This window comes from Phyllobates terribilis, unplaced genomic scaffold (assembly GCF_046119375.1).
Source record: "Phyllobates terribilis strain yellow unplaced genomic scaffold, ASM4611937v1 Scaffold_35__1_contigs__length_13245226, whole genome shotgun sequence".
Taxonomy (NCBI): domain Eukaryota; kingdom Metazoa; phylum Chordata; class Amphibia; order Anura; family Dendrobatidae; genus Phyllobates; species Phyllobates terribilis.
This window is the reverse complement of record NW_027362795.1, coordinates 11,496,717-11,522,679: the sequence shown is the minus strand read 5'-3', so window position 1 is coordinate 11,522,679 and position 25,963 is coordinate 11,496,717. Positions and strand designations below refer to the sequence as shown.

General features: G+C 40.3%; 2 pseudogenes; one reads left to right on the top strand and one right to left on the bottom strand.

Annotated features, from left to right (window-relative positions):
• The window catches only part of LOC141182657 (uncharacterized), a 1,085,038-nt pseudogene that overhangs the window by 973,218 nt on the left and 85,857 nt on the right, over positions 1 to 25,963 (bottom strand).
• LOC141182655 (uncharacterized) overlaps positions 1 to 25,963 on the top strand; it is a 92,147-nt pseudogene that overhangs the window by 19,326 nt on the left and 46,858 nt on the right.

The following is a 25,963-nucleotide window of genomic DNA, read 5'->3' as shown; positions in this document are numbered from 1 at the left end:
GGACAGAACTGGAGAGTGAGGACTCTGGAAATGTCTGGAGTGAGATTTATTAATGTGTCTCTCCATAACCAGGATTACACAGTAGTGAAGAAGACCTCTAGTGGGCGCTGTCAGGACCCTGTGTCTGAGGGATGTGGAAGACCCCTGAGCCTAATCACGGGGCCTCCACCTCACCCCCTGATACATGAGGACATCAATGACCAGAAGATCCTAGATCTCACCTACAAGATGATTGAGCTGCTGACTGGAGAGGTGACACTGCTAGGAATGAGGAATGCTGGGACATTTTAAAGTAAAGCTATGAAGGGATTGGAGGGATAACTCTATCATTGTATGTGTCAGGTTCCTATAAGGTGTCAGGATGTCGCTGTCTATTTCTCCATGGAGGAGTGGGAGTATTTAGAAGGACACAAAGATCTGTATAAGGACGTTATGATGGAGGTTCCCCAGCCCCTCACATCACCAGGTAACAGACAGGACTGAATACACACGACCTATAATTATCTGTATGTAAAGAATTAATTCAGTCCCTGTATGTGCTTCCTTTAGATCTATCCAGTAAGAGGACAACACCAGAGAGATGTCCCCGTCCTCTTCTTCCACAGGACTGTAAACAAGAAGCCCCCAATATTCCTCAGGATCATCAGGTAGATGGAGAGAAGGTGTCATGAGATCTCTCCTGTGATGTGTAGACGACTGTGAAGGTCTTGTGTTCGGTCTTATTTTATCCACTAGAATTATATGGTTTATACTTGTATAATGAGAATGGTGGCGATGGCAGGATTAGAGCTGATCATTAGTGATGAGTGAGTGTATCGTTGCCATTCGCTATTCGCACGGATAGTACGGTATTCGGGTTTCTCATTATATTGCTAGTATTTGTGTACTCGCTTCGCTATATTCGAATGTCCCGCCCTGCAGTTTTGGCGCCTCCTTTGCAGCCACTAAACATGCTGGGCTTCATAACCAATCACAGTAATGCCGCAGACATCTTGATTGTGGCATTACTGTGATTGGCTGGCCGCCCAGCAACATAGGGTCTATTTAAGCCCTGCCGCCGCCATTTTGTGCACATTGCGTCTGGAGCCTGCATTCTATAAGCATAGGAAGAGATCGCTGAGCTGCTAGGGAGAGTGTTTAGGCCTCTTGATAAAACAAAAGCCCTTTTAAGGGCTACCTGCAATGTAAACTAGTTCTGTGTTTAAAGGAGCCGCTCACTAGCTCCATAATACCACCAAAAATAGCTCTTTTCAGAGCTGAAGGCACACAACGAAGTCAGAGTACAAGGAGGGAGAGATTGTGTATTAGGTAGGGAGTGTATTAGGTAGTGTTCTTCCAGCGTCCATATTAAAACAGCTCTTGTCAGAGGAAAGCAATATTTTTCCAGTACACACAGAAGTAGCTTTTTGTGCTGCCTTTCTTTTTTTTTTTTTTTTTTTTTTTTTTTTACCACCGGTCTATTTTCCCTGCTGTTTTAGGGGTCAGAGCCTGCCTTCTGTCCATATTGGTCCACTTAAAAAAAGTGTTTTGTGCCCTACACTAAGCAGTAGTCCAAACATTTCCTACTGCCTGCTACAAAGCACGCACCAGGCCACTTTAACCACTATTTTGGCTGTGACAGCTAGCTTGACTTGTGCCATCAACATCTGAAAATCTGTCAACAAAGCCCAAAATGCCAAAAAAGACTGTTGTTAAGGGACGTGTCAGTGGTGCGCAAGAAGGCACTCAGTCTGTGTCAGGTCAGAAGAATCTTGATGCATCCACTATGTTCCTGGAAAAATTTCCCGGTCTGGAACGTAAACGTGTGTGGAAGCCAGAAGAGCGAGAGCAGATTCTGTCTTGGATAGAAGACAAGGCCTCTACGCATTTGTCAAGCAGCAACAAATCTTCCACGACCACACAGTCTACTGTGGATACACAGAAGGCTGGCCCATCCAATCCTGAAGCTGGTTCTCCTTCCTCCAACAATTTTCAGTCACAGGAGACATATGACCCCAAGCTTGGCCACTCTGAGGATCTGTTTAGTACGTATCCTTTGGTTGGCTCTGGACTATCACTGTGCAGCATTGAAGAGGGACAAGAGGAGGTGGCGTGCGTTTATGCTTATGTATTTGAGGACCTATGGCCAGAAGAAAGACTCTTGGCGGAACATCATTTTTTTTCTCCAGAGGTGGAGGCTGATGATGATGAGACACAGTTGCTGTCAGGTCAGCCTACAATGTCAACTGGGAAGGAGGATGAGATGGAAGACGAGGTAGTCGATTATGAGTCCACTGATCCGACCTGGACCGTTGGCATGCATAGCCATGACAGCAACACAGAGGAAGATGGATATGTAGCACCAAAACAGGCACCAAGGAGTTGTGGTTTGCCCAGAGTGAGAACTGGGTCAACTGTTCCCAAGAGCACCGCCGCTGTCCGCCAAGTCAGGGCGAGGGGGCGTTCAACTGCTGTGTGGAATTTTTTTTTCTGAAAGTCCTTCAGAGAAAAACATTGTAGTCTGTAGCATCTGCCATGCCAAGTTAAGCAGAGGCCAGGGCAAAGGCAACCTACATGCTCACCGTCCAAGGCTCAAGTTCGATGCTTGCAAACCTATTCAGGAGACATAAATACAAAACAAAAGACATCAGCCCACCACCTGGATATAGGAGTACTACCAGACTAAGGCACCCTGAAGGAAAAGCCCCTCCAGAGACGGGCCACCCTCCCGTCAGCCAGTCTTTCATACTCCAGAGAACGTGCCTTCACCAGGTCACCTAGGATGTTCCTACAAACTTCATTTGCACTTAGGATTTTACTCTGCGTCAAAACTAAAACTCATGCTTTCCACGTGAAATACCTGACCACTACACTTAGTATGAATAAAGTGGTTCGGTCCCTTCTCCCAAGGTCTCCGAACGCTCCATAGGCCCACCTGGCATAGGATAGAGTAGCCAGCCATGGCCAACCAATGGAAGCTCCCACCCTGTTGTACACCTCTGTATTAAAGGGACAATGAAGAAGGAAGTGCTCCATGCTTTCAGCATGTTAGCACAAGCTGCACGGGGGCAATTCCTGTCCTCTGAGCTCCTGTACTTCAAATTGCCCCTTACACACAGCTTACCTTGGAAGCAGTGCCAAGTCAAGTCCCAGTACTTCTTGGGGATCTTGCTAGAATTTAACAAACTCCCCCCAACCTCCAGATCCCAACGGTGGGAAATGAGAAAGCAAGACCCTCCTATCGAGGAGTTTCCTCGGGAGGGACCTCACCTCCCACATTCCCAGATCCCACCGGTGGATCATTTTCAGAACCGGGGTAACATAAGCTGGGAGATGCCCATGCAGTGTGTGAAGATCTTTCAATCTTCCCCCTGAAGATTGATGGCTGAAACCATCCCTTGCAGGATAATACCCATGGAGGAGCCCTCTCTTTCCAGAGGTTTGCCACGTTAACTTTCAAGAAGGTGTTCACTAGGAACACGACGGGTTCACCATATCCAACCACCCTAGTCTCCTCGTGCGGTAAGTGACCTCCCGCTTGACTAGGTTCAGTCTATTCCCCTATATCATCTGGAAGAACAGACTGTAGACCCGTGTCCAGAGAGGCTCTGGCAAGACACAGACGCTGCCCAGGTAGATTAGCAAGGGGAGCAGGAAAGCTTTGCACAGGCCAACCCTTTCCCTCAGGCTCAAAGACCAACCCTTCCATTGGTCCACTCTTTGGGCGACACTTTTGATTCTGCCTTCCCAGTTTTTCATGGGGTAATCACCCTGGCCGAATTCAGTGCCCAGGACTTTGGCGTGTTCTTGGGGTTCGGGGAGGGTGTCCGGAAGATCAAACCCGGGATCTCCGCCTCCCAGCCATAGACTTTCACACTTATCCTGGTTAACCTTGGACCCGGATGCCTCCGAGTAGCGCTCCTCTTCTGACATCACCACCATTGCCTCATCTTGCGAAGAAACAAAGACGGTGACATCGTCTGCTTAGGCCACTACCCTCAAGATGGGAAGGGATCAATTGCAAAGGCATAAAGCAAAGGGCTAAGAGGACAGCCCTGACGGACACCAGATCCTACCCTGAAAGGTTGTCCAATCCACCCATTTGTTTCAATTGACATCTCTCATGTTGGAGCCATGATTCATGTCAGTTCACTTGGTGCAACAGCTCTCCAAGGTGTGATCACTCCTTTTTAGATGCAGACTAACGAGCAGATCTAATTTGATGCAGTTGTTAGTTTTGGAAATTTTAATTTACAGGGTGATTCCATATTTTTTTCCTCAGAATTGAGTGATTTCATAATTTTTTCCCTCTGCTTGGTCTGAAAAAAATTACTCTTACTGGGTACCACATTTTTAATCTTGATTTCTTTTAGTGTTTCTTAAAGCCCTAAAGTTGCCATTTGAAATTACTTTAGTTTTGTGCCATGTCTGTGATCTCCTTTTTTTCAACAACATTAAACAACTGAATGAACATCCTCCGAGCCCGGTGATTCCATAATTTTTGCCAGGGCTTGTACAATGGAATCGTTTAAGAGGGCCGTTGTAGATCAGTTGCTGAAAACATCACCCTCAGATAATGCTGGTAGCAGAGGTACCAGCTCTTTTCAACACCAAAGGATAATGGGGAGAGACACGAACACCAGCTCCAACGGAGGAGGGGGGAAAATGTGCCCAAATTGGGCAATTTTCAATATACCAGCAAAACAGCAAGGGCTATCTGCCTATAAAAATGCCTAGGAGGGATAAGTTGCAAAACATGGTCAAGGGTTACTTTAAGTGACCATACGTGTGTCCTTTCTGACGCTTCAGTTCCCTTTAATTATTGGGTGTCTAAGCTGAACACTTGGCCCGACCTCTCTTTATATGCCTTGGAGGTGCTGGCCTGCCCGGCTGCTAGTGTGGTGTCTCAGCATGTTTTCAGTTCCACTGGGGCAATCATCACTGATAGGCGCACACGCCTCTCCACGGAAAATGCAGACAGACTTGCTCTGATTAAATTCAGTAAGGACTGGATATATCCACAGTTTGTAATCCCTCCAGATGACAGCAAGCCAACCTAAATTCACCAAACATGCAGATTCATGCTACTGCTGTTAACGTCACCCCCTTCCCATAAAACAAGATTCCTTCCATCGTCAATCATGACTCAGCCCATAGGGCTAATTTTTACATACTATGCACATTGTACAGTGGACAAACCAGGACAGTATTCCTACTCCAGCCTAACTACTATTTGTGATTGGATACCCTTGGGATGGTGGCTTCTTGTGTCAACCATGACTCAGCCCATTGGGCTAATTTTTACAAACCCTATGCACATTGTGCAGTGGACAAATCTGTAATGTACAGTGGTCCTACCAAACTAATATTTGTCATTGGAGGATGGAGGCCCTTGTCACAGGTTGTGCCACATTGTGACTGAGATTTGGAATACATATTCAATACCAAATACCAGAAAATAACCAACATACGTTGGAAGGAGGGTAAGTAAAGATTATCTACCAAAAAAGACCATTACCCATTAAAAATTAACTTTTAATTTAAACACACTAAAATAATGTACTCAATAGTACAGTTGGGACAAACTAACATATAAGAAAGGAGACATAGAGGGATATAAAGGTGAAAAAGGAATAGAAATAGTGTCAGCTAGGCCGTAAATAATACGCTATAAGGGATAATAGACTAATCCCTTTCTGGCAGTGGAGTATATCAGCCCCCAATATTCAAATAGTGCCCCCACTGTACCCACGGCTATCCTTCACCTAGTCCCCAAGGAACCTTACTAATGCAATTCAACGAGTACACATATGAATTTGACAAACAGCGTCCTCAGTAGCGTATTCAGCAAATATCCAATAATGACATCAATGGCATATAGAAAGCTAAATGTCCACAGTAATACTGTGACTGCATTCCGGTTTGGTAGCATCTATTATCGATGCACCCTATCCCTCATTTAAACTTTCTTTTTTTCCCCTGATGAGCCCCACATTCAAGGAGGGGGGGCGAAACGCGTAGAGATTATGGGAACATTTGATCCATTGGTATATTTTCATATTGAAGTGAAGCCTGATGTCTTTTTGGATATATGTTAACTCTTTCCTCTGGTGATCGCATCGTTGAATTTGATCTCTACAAACTGAATATTTTTGGATCAACAAGTGGAACTTGACTTTACACCAGCCTAAACACTTCTTGGATGCAACAAGATAAGTCATTGATTTTTATTACATGTATACGTGTTTTTTTCTGACTAGCAGCGTTTTTTTCTCATTGGATTTTCTTTATTTGGGACATTGTCATCTTTGTATCCATCAGCACCTCTAATATCGTTTAGATTTCCTGTAACTGTTTTGGTGATTACTGGACTATTATTTTGCTTTACACTGGTCATCTGATATGGCTTTTTGAAAAATCTCTGGACTTTATATTTTTTTTTCAAGATTTAATTGGCCTTTTTTTTTTTTTTTTTTTTTGGGTCTTGCATGACTCTGCATGCTGGTGGACTACATTTCCATACGCCTCAATTTTTTTTTGACTTTTTGGGGTGTTAGTATTACTGTGGACATTTAGCTTTCTATATGCCATTGATGTCATTATTGAATATTTGCTGAATACGCTACTGAGGACGCTGTTTGCAAAATTCATATGTGTACTCGTTGAATAGCATTATTAAGGTTCCTTGGGGACTAGGTGAAGGATAGCCGTGGTACAGTGGGGGCACTATTTGAATATTGGGGGCTGATATACTCCACTGCCAGAAAGGGATTAGTTTATTATCCCTTATAGCGTATTATTTACGGCCTAGCTGACACTATTTCTATTCCTTTTTCATCTTTATATCCCTCTATGTCTCCTTTCTTATATGTTAGTTTGTCCCAACTGTACTATTGAGTACATTATTTTAGTGTGTTTAAATTAAAAGTAAATTTTTAATGGGTAATTGTCTTTTTTCGTAGATAATACATATTCAATAGAAATGTACTGTCAGTCAACCTATTTGGCAAAAAACATGCCTGGCTTGTGCCACATTGTGACTGAGACAGGGGATACATATTCAATAGAAATTTACACTGACTGTTGATGACCGACTGATGGCCCTCTGAAAATTTGAATTGAGGGCCACAACTACTACAGTACTCCATCGTAGATAATGTTTGACAAGGGAGGCCCTTGTCAAGGAATCTCCCTGCACTTATGACACAGCCCCCAGGAGTAATTTTTGGAAATACGATGCGCATTCTGCACTGGACCAAGTAGTACAATATCAAGAAGTCTTCTCTGCCTATATAATCTGGGAAATATTGACCATCAAAATCTCGGAGCCATTTGGAGAAGCTTCTCCAACCCATCCTCGAGTTGGGGCACTATATATCCTTTGTCCATTGACTTGCACAAGTGATATATTTGAGCTCGTCATCCAGTTGACTAGTGCAGCTTTATTTTTCCAGTTCACTGAGTTCAGCCATACCTGAGGATCGCAGGCCGTACTCACTGCTACCTTCTAGTACTCCATGTCTCTTGACTTTTTCTCTGTAGTTTCTGCCCCTAAATGAGTTAAATAATACAGTGAGGGCCTTACAATATGAGTAAGTGAGGGCACTCTCAGATATACACGAGGGACCTCCAAAATCTCTACAGGAGGGCACTTCAAAATGTATGTTACAGGGCCACACGAGGGCTCTCACAAAATTCCTGCCTCCTGCAGGGCCTCTGAACATTTGAATTTAGGGCCACAGTATCACATGCTGGTGGTGGAGGAGGAGGAGGGTCAAGCCCAACGCTACAATGGGCACATTGTAAACTGCTATTGAATATGTATTCCACTATCTGAGTGTCAATGATGGAGGGACCGCCCAAATGTCTAAGGAACAGCTGTCCCTCCAAAACGCATGTTACAGAGCCACCTGAGGCCTCTCAGGTCAAAGATCAACATACCTACTAGTACGTTCTTGCTGTGCTTGTAAAGTGCTGGGGAATAGTGAACTAAAAATGATGTATGACAGAGGGACCTACAAAATGTATCAGGACCCTCTCAATTGTAAAAGGTGAAAAAAAGCCGCAACAGTATGTGTGAACAAAGGCTAAAAGGGATATTTTTTGGTTTCTCTGGTTTATTTAGCCTTATATACAAGTGATTGTGCAGGAAAACTGTTTCTTAACCTTTTTGGCCTGTTAAATGCAATTTAGGTTAGGTTTGCTAGTTGTTCTTGTGTGTCTGTAAAAGTGGCGTAACACTGCAACAAACTTATTCCCAGAAACCATATGTGAGTCAGAAATGCATTCAGGCACATTCTCCAGGCTCTTCTCATTCTGTTTCATCACTTTCCCATCCATCAGCCTTTTCCTCAGGCCCCCAGACCACTTTTTAGGGTCTATCAGAAAATTACTCACATTTCCCATTGACTTACCTTGTACTCGCTATTCGGAGCGATTATTACAAAGTGCTCGTTAAGATTATAGCGATTACGAATATTACGGTACTCGCTCTTCACTACTGATCATAGATGTGACTTCTCCATCTGTCTGTGACTTTTACAACATTTGTTTCAGGGTGAAGATCTGACCCATATTAATACTACAGAGACATATGTGAGGGGCGATGAGCGGTGTAAAGAGGAGATTCCTACATATGGCTACCCAGGTGAGTAGTAACTACTAAATGCAGAGAAGTCACTGATTCTTCTCCGTCACCGGCTGTGGCTGGTTTACCGGTCAAAGAGTCCAGCTGGATCACAATTGTGTAATCACCATTTTGCATCTAGACCAAAACATTGTCCTCCACCTAAAACTGTTCAAATGACTTTGGACATTGAAACTCCTCAAATGACTTTGGACATTGAAACTCCTCAAATGACTTTGGATATTGAATCTCCTTTTCTATAGAGCTTACAACCTGGAAGATCCACCTACCAACTGAAATTGGAAGATCCTGACTCTTACCTGCCCAGATTTGTAAGCTACCAATCCAAATAACAGTGTACGTAGAATGTGCTGACAAGTTACAAAAATCACTTGAAGAAAAATATTATGATGGGCCTGTAAGAGAAAGCGGAGGGTAATGATGCTGTTGGCTTCCTAGATTCCTGTTATCTTATTGGATGAATCTACCCTCTCTCCCTTCTGTGCTGCTGAATGTGCTCATATGGTCCCTACAAGACCAGGTCCAGTCTTTATGACCAAACCTCACTTTTATGATCGACAACATTAAATGTGCAGTGAGGCCAAGTGTGAATTTCTGTATAATAACAGAGTTTCCCGTTACCCTTACTTTTCTATTTCTTTTTAAACCAAATTACTTCCAATAGATAAAGTATACAAAAACATTACACCTGTGCCATGATATATCTCTAAGCTGTGCGTGGCTGATGGCTGTAATATACATATATTCATGCCTGCAGGAGATGTGTTGGCATGACTCGAGCCCTGGTTTCATGGATTCACTCCACGTCATAAATAATATTATCAATCCTAAAGAATTTAGATACAATTTATCCTAAAATGGGGGCACTAATACTATCTCTACTCTTCTGGTCAGGACTCATAGTAGCTCCAACGGTCTACCATAAATAAGTGCAACTCCGGTTTAGTGTTGGAGTCCCCCCCTCCCCCACAAACATGCATTCCTGTTGGGGATGTAATGTGTTTTTTTTTATTCTGTCTTTTTTTTTTACAGGTTCATTCTGTATGATAGTTTGATTGTGGTGGGATCGGCCTGCCTCACTTAACTCTGTAATTCCCTGATAGTCTTTCAAAAAAGGTCTCTATTGTCTCTTCCAAATGCCTGAGATCTAAATTTAAGACACCTCAGCTCTGCACTATTATAAAAAGTTCTCATTAAATGTATATTTCTTTTTGAGACTCATTTGACATAAAATATTGGCCCTTACTATAGTTTAAATTGCCAGGAGCTATCAAGAAGCATACTCTAATTATCCCGGAGAGGTTTCACCACTAGTTACTCTTTTTTTTGATCTTCTCATTAGATGTGTTATTGTCTATAGTCAAAGTTTTGCCCATCACCCTTTAACCCCTCTACACCGTGTGCAGAATTATTAAGCAAATGCGTATTTTGATCACATGATACTTTTTATACATGTTGTCCTACTACAAGCTGCATAGGCTTGAGAGCCAACTACTAATTAAGTAAATCTGGTGATGTGCATCTCTGTAATGAAGAGGGGTGTTGTCTAATGACATCAACACCCTATATATAAGGTGTGCTTAATTATTAGGCAACTTCCTTTCCTTTGGCAAAATGGATCAGAAGAGAGATTTGACGGGCTCTAAAAAGTCCAAAATTGTGAGATGTCTTGCAGAGGGATGCAGCAGTCTTGAAATTTCAAAACTTTTGAAGCGTGATCACCGAACAATCAAGCGTTTCATGGCAAATAGCCAACAGGGTCGCAAGAAGTGTGTTGGCCAAAAAAGGCGCAAAATAACTGCCCATGAATTGAGGAAAATCAAGCGTGAAGCTGCCAAGATGCCATTCTCCACCAGTTTTGCCATATATCAGAGCTGCAATGTTACTGGAGTATCAAAAAGCACAAGGTTTGCGATACTCGGGGACATGGCCAAGATAAGGAAGGCTGAAAAATGACCACCTTTGAACAAGAAACATAAGATAAAATGTCAAGAATGGGCTAAGAAATATCTTAAGACTGATTTTTCAAAGGTTTTATGGACTGATGAAATGAGGGTGACTCTTGATGGGCCAGATGGATGGGCCAGAGGGTTGACCAATAAAGGGCAGAGAGCTCCACTCCGACTCAGATGCCAGCAAGGTGGAGGTGGGGTACTGGTATGGGCTAGTATTAAAGATGAACTTGTGGGACCTTTTCGGGTTGAGGATGGAGTGAAGCTCACCTCCCAGACCTACTGCCAGCTTCTGGAAGACAACTTCTTCAAGCAGTGGTACAGGAAGAAGTCGGTATTGTTCAAGAAAAACATGATTTTCATGCAGGACAATGCTCCATCACATGCATCCAACTACTCCACAGCGTGGCTGGCCAGTAAAGGTCTAAAAGAAGAAAAAATAATGACATGGCCCCCTTGTTCACCTGATCTGAACCCCATAGAGAACCTGTGGTCCATCATAAAATGTGAGATCTACAGGGAGGGAAAACAGTACATCTCTCAGTACAGTGTCTGGGAGGCTGTGGTGGCTGCTGCACGCAATGTTGATCGAAAACAGATCAAGCAACTGACAGAATCTGTGGATGGAAGGCTGTTGAGTGTCATCATAAAGAAAAGTGGCTATACTGATCACTAATTTTTTTGGTTTTTGTTTTTGCATGTCAGAAATGTTTATTTCTAAATTTTGTGCACTGATATTGGTTTACCTGGTGAAAATAAACAAGTGAGATGGGATTAGATTTGGTTTTTATTAAGTTGCCTAATAATTCTGCACAGTAATGGTTACCTGCACAAACAGATATTCTCCTAAGATAGCCAAATCTAAAAAAAAAAACCACTCCAACTTCCAAAAATATTAAGCTTGGATATTTGAGTCTTTTGGGTTGATTGAGAACATAGTTGTTGATCAATAATAAAAATAATCCTCTAAAATACAACTTGCCTAATAATTCTGCACACAGTGTACATGGATCTGTACTTACACAAAGACCCCTAGGCTTGGACTTGGTGTTGCCTGCTGTTCTGTGGTGTGAGATGACAAGAAGAATAGTCAGGTGGCCTGATCAGAACCAGGAGGGCAGAGAAAATACAAAATCAGAAGACACAATAGTAGTCAGTAAATGGGCTGGGATCACAAGAAGAAACGAAGAAGAAAATACACAACACGGGAGCTGAACACAGAAGACTTAACCAGCGGAGAACAAGGCTGTATCAGGCAGCTTCCGGCATTATGCATGAGCTTTAGTAGGGTGTGGTGCTTTCCATTTGAGTTAAGTAGGAAGCATACTTGACTTTGGAAGAGCGGATTTTGCTGGATTGGTTTATGGAAGCCATGTTGCTTTTCAAGAGTTTTTGAGCCACTAATGATGTGGAAACCTCTGTTTTTCCGTTGATAGATGATGGACCTGAGTGGAGGCTTGTTTTTTGTGATATGAGTAGAAATTTTTATTGGTATAATTTTCGCATATTTGATATTTGGGAGGCAGAATGAACAAACAGTTGAACACCAAACTCTACTGGATCATGCTATGAGGTTTTCTATTAGACTGTGAACTATCATTGTCTTGGTGAATAATTCAATATTTTTACATAACTTGCCATTTGTACCAACAGTTTAGAAATGTTCAAAAATATAAATTTCAAGAATATTTTATTCAAATATATTTTTTTTACTTGGCAGATGACTGTACTAGGAGATCAGAGGGACAGCTGACATCTTCAATTTTCAAATCAGATGAGCTGGAGATCTCACAGGATACAATTGAAGGGAATGCTATTACTCCAAATATACCATCATCCCTTTACAGCAAAGATCTGTCATCTGATCCTATGAAACAGGTCCTATCTTCTGATTCATTACCGACTACTAAGGAAAATCAAAGTCACAAACTAAGCATTAAAAAACGAACTGCTCCTAAAGCTAAGAAGCCCTTTGCATGGTCAGAATATGGAAATAGTTTTCCCCTCAAAAAGCTTTTTCTTAAACATCAAAAAATTCACACAGCAAAGAATAGATTTTCTTGTTTCAAGTGTATGAAATGTTTTAACATGAAAGCAAGTCTTCTTAGTCACCAGAGAACTCACACAGGGAAGATGCGTTTTTCATGTTCAGAATGTGGGAAATGTTTTAACAAGAAATCACATCTTGTTACACATCAAAGAACTCACACAGGGGAAAAACCTTTTTCATGTTCAGAATGTGGGAAATGTTTTACAGTGAAATCAAATCTCGTTAAGCACTGGAGAATTCACACAGGGGAGAAGGCTTTTTCCTGTTCAGAATGTGGGAAATGTTTTACAGTGAAATCAAATCTCGTTAAGCACTGGAGAATTCACACAGGGGAGAAGGCTTTTTCCTGTTCAGAATGTGGGAAATGTTTTTTCCAGAAAGCGACACTTGATATACATCAGAGAACTCACACAGGGAAGATGCCTTTTTCATGTTCAGAATGTGGGAAATCTTTTATCAAGAAATCAGATCTTGTTACACATCAGAGAACTCACACAGGGGAGAAGCCTTTTTTCTGTTCAGAATGTGGGAAATGTTTTACAGTGAAATCAAGTCTTGTTAAGCACAAGAGAACTCACACAGGAGAGAAGCCTTTTTCATGTTCAGATTGTGGGAAATATTTTACAGAGAAATCAAGTCTTGTTAAGCACAAGAGAATTCACACAGGGGAGAAGCCTTTTTCATGTTCAGAATGTGGGAAATGTTTTAACCAGAAATTAGGTCTTGTTACACATCAAAGAACTCACACAGGGGAAAAACCTTTTTCATGTTCAGAATGTGGGAAATGTTTTACGGGGAAATCAAGTCTTGTTACGCACCAGAGAACTCACACAGGAGAGAAGCCTTTTTCCTGTTCAGAATGTGGGAAATGTTTTAACCAGAAATCACATCTTGTTACACATCAGAGAACTCACACAGGGGAGAAGCCTTTTTCATGTTCAGAATGTGGGAAATGTTTTACAATGAAATCATATCTTGTTACACATCAGAGAACTCACACAGGGGAGAAGCCTTTTTCATGTTCAGAATGTGGGAAATGTTTTAACCAGAAATTAGATTTTGTTACACATCAAAGAACTCACAGAGGGGAAAATCCTTTTTCATGTTCAGAATGTGGGAAATATTTTACAAGGAAATCAAGTCTTGTTAAGCACCAGAGAATTCACACAGGGGAGAAGCCTTTTTCCTGTTCAGAATGTGGGAAATGTTTTCACCGGAAAGCTTATCTTGATAGACATCAGAGAAGTCACATCGGGGAGAAGTCTTTTTTATATCCTTAATGTGGAAAATGTTTTACTTGAAAAGACACACTTTTAGCAAGAAAAAATTGTGCTAATATGTGAGTGTGTCCTATAGACTGAAGGTAGCTTCCTGTGACTGAGAACAATGAGACAGTGTCCTTCCTGATCAGTGAGAGAACTGCTCTCTTCTCAAGCCCCACACTTATCTAACTGATTGGTGCAGAAGAGGAGAGGAAGGTACTGGGACCTGTACAGAGCCTGGACGTCCTGACTGAGCAGCTGAAGAACCTAGCTTATGGACCTTTCAGATCATGTAACACTGTTTTACATATTTTTAAAAGTTGTCAGGTTCCGTTATGAACTGTGCCATTTCTTAATGAGTTTGACCTCCTGAATTCAAATTGGACAACGAGTTTTCCTTTTACTGCTACATATAATTTAATGACTAAAGGTTCCAGTACTTTGAAACATTATTATTCTTGTAAATATACAGATGCAGAATATTTTGTTATGCCAATTTTCTGATATTTATTTAGAGAAAACTTAGAAACAATTCAAATAACTAAAACCTGTGTAAACCCTATTGCGAACTTTAAACAGTTACAGAAATTGCACTACAAAATTAGTCCTTATTCAGTGACAACTGTTTTTTGCTTGTTTCTTGTACTCCTGTATCAGATCATCTCTTAAAATTATGCAACAGTAATCTGCAAGCATTGATGGATTTAATTTCCCTTTATATCTTTTCTCCATAGCTGCAATATCTTGGTTACATTTCTCACCATCCTCGTCTCTCACTACTCCACAGTTTGGTAGAAGAAAAGTCTAGAATATAAGAAATGAATCATTAAGGACATGTTAAAGCCAAGATCCTTACATGTTTTGAGTAGAAATAACACCAACTCTTCATAGTTACTGTATCTACTCTTGAGTTTCTCAAAAAGTTAGTTACTGCAAATGTAAACCATACAGCCTTTTTCTTGCCCTGGAACAAATGAAGAAACTCCTCATCTTGAAGAAGCTTACGAATCTGAAGTCCAGTAAAGACTCCTTCTTTTATATTTGCTTCACTTAACCTTGGAAAGTTATCAATCAGATGCATTAATGCTTTTACATTTTTATCCATAGCCTTTACAAAGTTCTTCATTAGGCCCAACTTGATAAGATTTTGTTACCACCATGGCCTAGGTGGATCCTCAACTTCTGAATGCAGGACAGTTTACTCCCTTGCAGAAGTGAATGTTGGAGAGGCCAGTCCCTTTTTTTGTAGCAATATTTTCTTGCACGACTATCCCACTCACACAGAAAGTAGCAGTACTTTTGGGCAACAACCCTGACGACATATGTAAACAAGCAGATGTAGGAACTCCTGCCGAGCATCTAGCTATTTATCCAATATAATACTTGACGACCATCCTAAAAATCGGCATACATCTACTAGTTAACTGTCTGAGTGTGGAAGTACTTTGCTCCAAGGGAAAAAAATGACCAGGAAAAGCCACATAAAGACTTCGGGAGAAGCAGGCTCTCCGCTCCAAGATGACACCATGGTTGTCACACTAGAGACAGATTGAGCAGGGGAGACTAGGAGGAGGGAAGTGGTGGCTAGGCTGTAGCAATTTGCCTGCACAGAAACACAGGTGTCAGCAGGTGACAGTGGCCTTCTTATAACAGCTACCCCACACCTGTGCATGGGCTCCAAGTGAAGGAGTTGGGTGTGCAGGAGATGGGAGAGGCAGCTGCTTTGAAGGGGATGAAAAGACCACAAATTTGCATGTAGCACAATACTCACTGCCCCACGGCCTAATCTGCGCCAATGGGACATACAGGTACCTGAGGAACCTACTTTAAAAGATGTTTTCATTGCAGTGGTACATTGTAAATTCTCTCTCTGCTTTCAATGTACATTTTGGTGGTCTTAAAGATGAGATAGCAGGTATATGACAGAAACTGCAGAAAATAGAGCCGGGGCAGTGGAAGGCTAAGTCGGTGCCATTGAGGACCAGATAGCTGATGCAAGCAATGAGAACAGGCTTGCAGAACAGAAAATATCAGCACTGCTGGCAGAAACAGATGATCTTGAAAATAGGTCAAGGCTCAATGATATACCACTTATTGGTGTGACTGAAAAAAATAGAAGGCTCCTTTCCTACTGAATTCTTTGAAAACTGGCTGAAATTAATAATCAGGCTTGAAACCTTAACCCTCTATAAGCTGTAGAACGAGCTCATAGAGTGCTCATCATCCTCCTGGGCTTCCACGAAGACCTGTGCTGGCTAAAGTTTTACACTACCGGGACAAAGATATTATCCTGCGACAGGCAAGGCATCACCCAGATGTAACAATCAGTGGGTCCAAAATCTAGATCTTTACAGATTATTCTATAGAAGTGCAGAAACATAGAGCCAGATTCATTGATATCAAAAACATCTGAGAGATCTGCACGTTCCATATTCAATAATTATATTTAATAAACCTTTCTGAATTGACGTCTTCAATAAACCAGCAGCACTAATTATCCACAAATTTCTCTATTATCAAGGGAACGGCTCATGTTACAAATTATTAGACAAACAGGAGGATCCATTATGGACATGGACAGTTCTACAAACATTTCCTAATGACAATAAGTTTACACTTGAATGGGACTCTAATTTAAATAATTGTCTGCACATTATGTTAACATGTTTACATAAAAAGAGAACACAATTGTATGAAACTGCAACTGAAAAAGTTTTATATCTTTAGCTAAGGACTGAAGACCTGGGGTCTTCCGTTGGCATAATACTACTCAGACAACACAGTGTGAGGGTAAATCAGCGTGGCAATATTTTATTGAACCACCAAACGGACATTAACCAGAACAGTCAAAGCAAATACCCAAGGTGGTACAACATTACACAGTCTTTCCTTCCGCTGACCCGTCGTGGATAGAACTGTAATTTTGGGACTTCCAGGGTCAACTACCTCAACCAGTGGCCACCACTTTTGGTGGGCGCCCACAGAAAGGAGGTAGCAGCAAGCCTAGGAAGCTGACAGTCCATTGAGGTACAAGTCCAGGAGACCCAAGAGTCCCACCCTGGCCTCTCCAAGAGTTTCCATGGGTTCCAGGCGACCAGAAGGTCCCACCTGGCAACCCCAAATAACATATCAATGGGGCCAGGTGACTTCATTGTCCCAACCTGGTCTCCCCAAATGTATTCATGGGTTCTCTGATGGTCAATGGAGCAGATCCGTATCCTTCCAGTCAGGGCTGTACATCCTTAGGCCAGAATCGCGTAGAATCCAAATCTGTGTCTCTCTGGATTGAGCCGTGCTACCAAGCTGATGCCCAGAAGACTGTGACTGATTTTTGATTCTCTCTTTCAATTCTCACTGCTACAGAGGCATATGTCCCCTAAATAGTTACAGTTGTAACTATTCACGTACGCATCCACAGGTCAAGGATTAGGGAGGGTATTATTCCACAGGGCTCATGTCTCATTGTTTGAGCATTTAATCAATTTATATAGTTGGTATAGCAGGGGGCTCTTGTAAATCAACATCTAGATGGCTTTAGTACAATATGCAATTAGCATAGTAACAAACATCATTGTTTAAAAAAAAAAGAGACATTAACATTCAGCTTTATACTAATAATCGTATGTCCTTCTTGACCAGCCACAGAAATACACATACATTGACAAGTCAACACAAACAGAATAGTGGATTTTTCTTGGCTTAACAAATGTAGACTTCTGGCTGATTAAGATAAAAAGCTGTTTTTTCACAAGGACCTGTTAAGGTTTGAATCTCATCCATAATATAAAAAAATTTCTAACACTATCACATCCATATTACAATTGGAACATGAGCCAATAATGAATAAATCAAAAAATGAATAAATCTACTTACGCAACTAAAGGACAAGGCTAATGAATGTATTGATACAAATAAAAAAAAAATATTTAAAAAAAATGAAAATAATAAGATCGAACCGAAGATAACAAATAACAAAATAATTGAGAAAGGCCTACCAAATAGAATTGAACCTCTATCAATTGCAACAGTTGAATCTAAAAAAAGTACTATGAATAGGAGAACAAATTTGACAAACACTCCTCCTATACAAAATTCAAATACAATGCTTCCATCTTCTGAATGGAAAACCTCTACCTTCATTTTGGTTCTTAATGCAACAAAACATCTAGACAACATTAGACTACAAATAGAATAAATGAAGAAAGGGAAAGTGCTTGTGTAAGTAAAAATAAAACTGAGACAAGGGCAATAAATTAAATAAAAGTCTAATTCCACCTAATGAAATTGAATCTCTTGCTCTAATCAAATTCTCAGATCCCATTTCTACTCCACTACTGGACCTCTCAATATATGACACTACATCAGACATTGTTTCCTCTACTAAAAAAACAAGCAATACTATTATAGCGGACAATACCACAACTGGTACTAAAGGTCTGGTACCTTTTTTACCCCGGGCTGTGTTTCCCAAGAAAGGGCAATTAACCAATACTTCTCCCCCAAACCAGGGGAAAGAAAAAACCTACTAGAGGAACACGAGGAGGCAGAAAATAGGGAAAATAAACCTACCCCAAGCCCCAAACAATAATACCCACAAATATTTTTAATCTGTCGGACTACCTTTTATCAAATGATGAGAAATGAATGTTATCAAAATGACTTTCCTTTTGTCCCACAAACAAACCCAAAGACTTTGATCTTTTTTTCAGTTATTTACGAGGGAAATGACTGATTCAAAAAACATTTTACAATAAATAAAGTGAGAGAACAGCCTGTTTTATCTTCATCACAAACTGATTTACAATTTCATGTGAATGTAAAAACAAAATCCCATTTTTATCCGATCGAGAGATAAGGGACATCACATTAGCACCTTCCATGATATAGTTCTTGAGAAATTAAAAGAACTTACAATTAAAGGAGGCCCACCACAAAAAAATAAAAATAATCTTTCAATATCTGAGAAAAAAGCCCTACAATCCTTAGGTAATAATGACAACTTAGTCATTAGAGCTGCTGCTAAAGGTGGGATATAGTAATACAAAACTGCACAGATTATTGAAGAGAAGCATACAGGATAATATCAGATGTGGAATACTATCAGACAATTCCCTCAGACCCTTTACCTAAAGTGATGCTAATAAATAATAGTTTGATCAACAGAGCAATGGAGGAAAATATATTAAATCTAAAAGAAAAAAAGTTTCTCTTAATCAAAAATCCCTCTAGTCCCTTCTTTTATCACCTTCCAAAAATCCATAAGGATCCTATCAATCCCCCTGGAAGACCTATAATATCAGGCATTGGATCTCTGACTAGCAATCTGTCAGAATATATTGACACAATAATGCAGGATCATGTGTCAAAATTACCGAACGATCTAAAAGATTCTACACATATAATTCAACTTCTACAAGAGATACAATGGAAGCCGAATTATGGTTTTCTCACATTAGATGTATCAACTTTATATTCAAATTAAATGATATCGGATTGACATGTTTCAAAAATATTTGACGGATGTCAGATTGTCCAGTAGACAAATCCTTCATCTACACAGGGCTATCCTTTATTTAAAAAAATAATTATTTTACATTTGAAGGTGAACATTACCATCAGACGCGAGGCACTGCGATGGGTTCAAAGGTTGCACCAACCTACGCAAATCTATTCATAGGGGTATTTGATGAGATTTTTATTCAAAATAATAAATGGAAAAAGTATATAACTTTATATAAAAGCTTCATTGATGACCCTTTCTTTATATGGGACAATTGTAACAATAACATGCAATCCATTATTAGCCACATAAATTCTAATAATTGGGGTATTTCCTTCTCACCCCTATATGATTTTGTAAATATAAATTTTTTGGATATAAATGTGTTTATTAAGGAATATTCCATATATACGAAAACCTTTTTTTTTATAAGTTGACACAAACAGTTCTATCCATTATAAAAGCGGACATTATGTGAAGTGGCTGTGAATTGTAGGGTTGACATTGATTTTATCCATACACTAACAAAATCTGTTCAGAGGTCAGCTTAGGGTTTACTGAATACACACACAGATTGCCAAAGGCCAATAGAGATCCCGAATATAGACCTAAAGATAAAACAGAACTTTTATTTCACTTATTAGATATAACGGAAGGATACATACACTAAAAACACGGAGTACTGGATAGTGGAATTCTTTCAGCGAAGGGTTACATAACCCATAACTACTAAAGTGCTTGTGCTTCTATATTGATGGTTGTATATCAATTAATTATTATAATTCTTGGGGACCAGTCCTCAGTCCAATCTTATTCAGTGCGTTCTGATCATTCAGCATTGAGATTTTTATCCTACAATAGGATATAGGGAATTATGCTGTACATAACTGGGATATAGGGACTAGGATATAGGGAATTATGCTGTACATAACTGGGATATAGGGACTAGGATATAGGGAATTATGCAGTACATAACTAGGATATAGGGAATTATGCTGTACATAACTGGGATATAGGGACTAGGATATAGGGAATTATGCTGTACATAACTGGGATATAGGGACTAGGATATAGGGAATTATGCTGTACATAACTGGGATATAGAGACTAGGATATAGGGAATTATGCTGTACATAACTGGCATATAGGGATTAGGATATAGGGAATTATGCTGTACATAACTGGGATATAGGGACTAGGATATAGGGAATTATGCAGTACATAACTGGGATATAGGGACTAGGATATAGGGAATTATGCTGTACATAACTGGGATATAGGGACTAGGATATAGGGAATTATGCTGTACATAACTGGGATATAGGGACTAGGATATAGGGAATTATGCTGTACATAACTGGCATATAGGGATTAGGATATAGGGAATTATGCTGTACATAACTGGGATATAGGGACTAGGATATAGGGAATTATGCTGTACATAACTGGGATATATGGACTAGGATATAGGGAATTATGCTGTACATAACTGGGATATAGGGACTAGGATATAGGGAATTATGCAGTACATAACTGGGATATATGGACTAGGATATAGGGAATTATGCAGTACATAACTGGGATATAGGGACTAGGATATAGGGAATTATGCTGTACATAACTAGGATATAGGGACTAGGATATAGGGAATTATGCTGTACATAACTGGGATATAGGGACTAGGATATAGGGAATTATACAGTACATAACTGGGATGTAGGGACTAGGATATAGGGAATTATGCAGTACATAATCAACAGGGAATGCTCAAATGGACCAACACTGATCCTATAGTAAATCAGCAGTCTACAGTTTCCATATGTAGGAAGCTATTTAGATCACAGTTGGTAATCGTTTATACCCTAGTTAGTCCTATAGGACTTCCACCATCTCCTTCCTTAATCAGCAGTTCGCATCGGCTTTTACTGTCACCACTACATCAGATCTCTTACGCTTATGATCTGTAGCACTTATTGGTCATACTGCTTTTCCATTGTCAGACGTCACTTGCCTCGGTTGTCTAGGAGGACGGCCGGACTATTCCTCGGTGCGGTTACGAGTATCATCCTATTCATATCGCTGTATTCACCTTCCAGACTGCACTAAGCAAAAATAGCGACTCCTGCTCTAACCAATATGTGGTAGAAGGACTCAGCCGCTCCACAGCAGAATTCATTCACATAGAGACAATATCGTAGGGGTTTCCTTAATCACGGTTTATCTCGACACTGAACAATAAAACACAATAATGAGTATAAAAAATGAAAATTAATCCAATTGAATATATTCCTGCTAATAGGCCGAACCGCATTCAGAAACTGAACAGGAAGGAGATTTACTGGATATAGAGACTGAACAGTATGAAACCCCATGGATTAACTGAAATGTCTGAAGTGTTCCTTTAGATGGTAAGAAATCTACATCTATGGTCATTTTGGAGATAGAAAGTCTGATGTGGAAGCTCCCTTAACATTAGTATTAATTGTAATAATTTAGATGATCTTTTAATAAGATATTTTATTGTAATATCTATTTACAACAATATTATCCATGATCTGTGACATGGTTTTATTAACCAATTGAAATAAATTAATTATTTTAGATAAAACCCTCGACCTTTCAGATTTTAATATTTAGTTCTTATATACATTTCCTATGATTTATTAAGGTATATAACTATGGTACAATGATGATCTTTTAATATCTTATGTAGATTTTTTAGATGTCACAATTTTATTAAACTCCCGGAACATCGAGCATTTAGATCTCCATGAAGTGATTGTCTTTTTTTCTCAGAGTATAAAACTCCCCTCATTGTAATTCGAGTCACTACTGTTTTACCTTCCGAGAGAATCCATGTAGCGAGCACGGGATTCCTCTGATGTTCCCCGTCCTCTATTACCTACAGTCCCTGATAACGAAGGCTTGTAGTAAAAAGAAAGATCTCCCTGACCGGATCCCCCCCGTGACGTCACTGCTGCCCTAGGTGACCCCTCAGCAGATGAAATCCTTCCAAGTTAAGCACATAGCCATATATTTACTCCAGTGGCCGTATTCATGGACAGAGGTAAACCACGCTCTCTCCCCATATTTCACCATCACATTGTATGAGAAACTAATTAATTAAAAAAGGAAGCGTGGAATTAATTTATAATGATATTTATTTTCCCTCTAATAAAATTATACAGGAATTGATAAAACACACTGATATCAGTATAATGACACAAAATAATATTCTGACATATGAAACACGACAAATGGACTGTAACAAATATAATAAACTAAAATAACCTTTAGTGGAATTCAGATAAGAGCATTTGAGCTCATCAAAAAGACATTAAATAAAATAAAACAAGAATTTTTTGACATACAATGAGCTACAAGTTTTTTACACACTTTTCTCCTACCCTTGGATTTGCTTTTCTTTTTAATTGTCTGTTAATTCCTAAATACACATAGCGGCTTAATGAGTAAAGAACACAGGACACAGTGGTTTTCCCTATAGAGACATAGGTTCTAGCCCAACTCCTGCTATTAGAATAAGTGAATACATACATTTATTTTAGCGAACATTTGAACTTATATATATACAATTCCTAAATAATGTTGAGTAGGTTTATAGTATATGAATTGTTATACATTTTTTTTATGAGGTATTTCTTTGTATAATTGAAATACACACAATTTTGTTATTTTCCGATGTAATCGTTTGCCATTCCAGTGAACTTTGATACAACTCAGACAGTCATGTGTTGATTTGGTGTCTTAATTCAAACCTCAAGCCTTCACACTGTCTTGCAGGATTTTGTCTGTATGTGGTTGTCTCCTGAAGAAGAAGTGCTTGTCACTTTGAAGCGCATCGAATAAAAACAGCAATTTAATAAACCTTTCTGAATTGACGTCTTCAATAAACCAGCAGCGTGGGAAGTATCCACAAATATCTCCAGATCCTGATATTCAATGATATACCCTGCCAAGTTAAGGGTGGTAGCCCGAGGTACTGTGCACTTTATTCAAGATTCATAAGCCCTTCGCTGGCTGGATATGAATGAGAGGATCAAATATGAAATACTCCGGGATCACATTCAGGATGTTACAAGTTGAAGATCCTGTGGTATAAACCCTAATTCTTCAAAAACACCGTGATTCGCGAGTATATGGGAAGAAGTGTGTCCCTGCTTGTTGGACAGTTCTTTATAAATGTTGTTTTTCTTCAGCTTCTATTATGATTATATCACAGTCCTTATGTCTAATTGGGGTTGAATTATCCCCCAAGGAGACTTAAATTCTAGTCGAGATTCTCCCATATGTTCAACAGTGACTGACCCGCCATTTATTCTACTTTAAAAATGGAAATACTTCGCCCACCCGGAGAAAGGTGTTTTATATCTGCCTATTATGGTTGGGGTTTTATGGGTGGAGGTCTTTTTTATTTTTTGGGGTATGTTTTATATTGTCGACAATCTTGTAATATGCGCCTAACAAACTATGTAAAATGGAAATGCTCTGCTGATAGGATATTGGAAAAGACATATAATACATTAAATATGGTGGGGTCAGTGACAATAGTTATCTGGAATGTAAGGGGTCTTTCTTCTAGTGATAAAAGACAGGTGATCTTTCAGTATCTTCAAATGGAAAAACCTGCCTTGATTTGTCTGCAAGAAACACATCTTACCTCTGAAAAACTTCATCTACTAAACAAGAAGTGGTTACTGCCGACTATCACTCCACACACTATGTTAGTTCAACCGTTAAACGGAAGGTGCCATCAAAAAAAATTATTTTTTCAACAATTGAAAAAATGTAAAGTATTAATGTTTTAATTTTTTTCAAAAAATATTATCATTTGTTTTTAATGAAGTAAAATATGAAAAATAATTTTAAAAGGTTTGGTATTGCCACTTTTAAACACTAGGGGGAGCAGCTGCTGAGATTTGCCATGAAAACCTAGTGTACAACTAGCTCACATTATGGACTGCAGTAAATGTGGGCTGGGTCTGCTCTCGTGTGTGATGTTGCTCCTCTCCTCCCCTTCTGGGTGTTTGTAACAGGATAAGAGAAGATGAAGTTTAGGGTCACAGTGTGGAGCCATTTTGTTGGTGACTGCCCGTGATATTGAGGAGTACTGTGTCACGAAGGACGGCTGGCAGCACCGATTCTGTTATATGGCCCTGTTAGCTGTATCATAAGCTGGGGTTAGATACGCGGAGTGTATCGTGTGTGATTATATACGCTTAGAGTAACACGCTGGGAATAGATACAGATCTCAATGTAGTGTATCACATGCAGCTGATGTGGGGCCTGTGAGCCGGGTGAGGGGAGGGGCCCAGCTCTGGTTCCCCCGCCCGCCCTCACAAATTGAACTGTATCGACTTGTTGCCACTACGGTTGAAGCAATGTTGAGTGAGGGAGCGTGACGCTCCTATCAATCCCCCTCTGCGTCTTACGTCACTGATGAAGGCACTGACAGCAGGGGCGATGACGTGACTACATGGAGTCCACGGTGCTGAGATGTGCGGGCGTTCGCTACAGAGACCGGAGCAGCGGGAGAACAATGAGGAGTTCATTCTACTGTATAGAGACCGATGGGGAGTGCATTCTACTCTGTGGAGGCCAATGGGGAGTGAACTCTACTCTGTGGAGGTTGATGGGGAGTGCATTCTACTCTGGAGGCCGATGGGGAGTGCATTCTACTCTGTGGAGGCCGATAGGGAGTATCGCGCATGATGATGGAATTGGCTACATCGGTTTGGGGAACAACGCAAATGATGATGGGATGAGATACACCAGTCTGTGGAGTATCGCGCATGATGATGTGATTAGATACACGGGTCTGGGGAGTATCACATGCAGGGATTAGATAGCTTTACACTGTATTTCTTACTTGAAGTTGCGATCATCTGATCTCTACTATACATAGCAAAATACACATGCGCTCATACAAACAGCAAAATAGAAAAATTCTCACACACAGGAAAATGTGCACACTCACACACACACCGAAAAATGTACACGCACACTCACACACCCAGAAAAATGCACACGCATGCTCACACACAGAAAAATACACATGCACGCTCATACACACAGAAAAATACACATGTGGTGTAATACATGACCTTGCTCTGTCCACTTCTATGGGAGCAGTGGTGTAATATGTGACCCTGCTCCGGCCACTTCTATAGGTGCAATGGTGTAATAAGATAGAATAGATAAATGTCCTGTAAATATATAATTTCACATGCCCCTTTTGGTAACCAGCCAAGGTAAAGCAGACAGCTGCAGGTTTATATGATCAGGCTGGAAAGGTACCTGGTTATTGGGCCCTAGCCAGCCTAAAAATAACAGCCCGCAGCTGCACCAGAAGTGTTGCATCACATTTGATGCGAGAATTCTGGCGCTTTGTCCGCCTCTTCCTGATTACCCTGGTGTGGTGGCAATCGGGGTAATGGTAGTTGGGGTTGATGACAGCTGTGATTTGTCAAAAATCACAGCTGCCATCAACAACTGGGGTTAGTAATGGAGAGGCGTCTATCAGACACCCCCACTACTAACACACTAATGGAAAAA